The sequence below is a fragment of the Octopus bimaculoides genome, chromosome 1 (assembly GCF_001194135.2).
Source record: "Octopus bimaculoides isolate UCB-OBI-ISO-001 chromosome 1, ASM119413v2, whole genome shotgun sequence".
Classification (NCBI taxonomy): domain Eukaryota; kingdom Metazoa; phylum Mollusca; class Cephalopoda; order Octopoda; family Octopodidae; genus Octopus; species Octopus bimaculoides.
This window is the reverse complement of record NC_068981.1, coordinates 109,754,738-109,755,639: the sequence shown is the minus strand read 5'-3', so window position 1 is coordinate 109,755,639 and position 902 is coordinate 109,754,738. Positions and strand designations below refer to the sequence as shown.

The window sequence follows — 902 nt, the reverse complement described above, 5'->3', positions numbered from 1 at the left end:
TTTGTATGTGGCAGATGTTCAGGAGTAATAAACACTGAAAATGTGCAGAAAAGAACTTTGGCTACATTCCAGGGAGAAAAACTAGACTTAGTTGATAGCTTCCCCTATCTAGGTGACCAAGTTAGTAGTCGGGGTGGGTGTGCTGAAAGTGTAGCTGCTAGAATAAGAATAGCCTGGGCAAAGTTCACAGAGCTCTTACCTCTACTGGTGACAAGGGGCCTCTCACTCAGAGACAAAGGCAGACTGTATGACGCATGTGTATGAACAGCCGTGCTTCATGGCAGTGAAACTTGGGCCGTGACTGCTGAGGACATGCATAGGCTCGCAAGGAATGAAGCCAGTATGCTCCGATGGATGTGTAATGTCAGTGTGCATACTAGACAGAGTGTAAGTACTTTGAGAGAAAAGTTGAACCTAAGAAGCATCAGTTGTGGTGGGCAAGAGAGATGATTGTGCTGGTATGGTCATATGGCAAGGATAGATGAGGATAACTATGTGAAAAAGTGTCACACCCTAGCAGTTGAAGGAACCTGTGGAAGAGGTAGGCCCAGGAAGACCTGGGATGAGGTGGTGAGGCACAACCTTCGAACATTGGGCCTCACCGAGGCGATGACTTCAGATTGAGACCTTTGGAAATATGCTGTGCATGAGAAGACCCAGCAAGGCAAGTGAGACCTAAATCCAAGGCCTTTGCCAGGGGTGTAGCCAGCCCACTTATGCGTACCTTCCTTCATTGGACACTAAACTCCACTTGTGAAGACCTGTTGAGGCAAGTGAAATCGAAATCGAACTAAATTCGACGACTGGCACCCATGCCAACGTTGTCTCCTTCATTGGATACGAAACTCGGCTTGTGAAGACCTGTTGGGGCAAGCGAAAGCAAAGTCGTGATGGCACCTGTG

The 902-nt window shown here is 47.9% G+C and overlaps 1 protein-coding gene across 1 annotated transcript in view; it reads left to right on the top strand.

The window, feature by feature from the left end:
• LOC106881422 (nucleoporin NUP188) overlaps positions 1–902 on the top strand; it is a 465,305-nt gene that overhangs the window by 373,036 nt on the left and 91,367 nt on the right. The gene's annotated exons all lie outside the window — the stretch shown is intronic.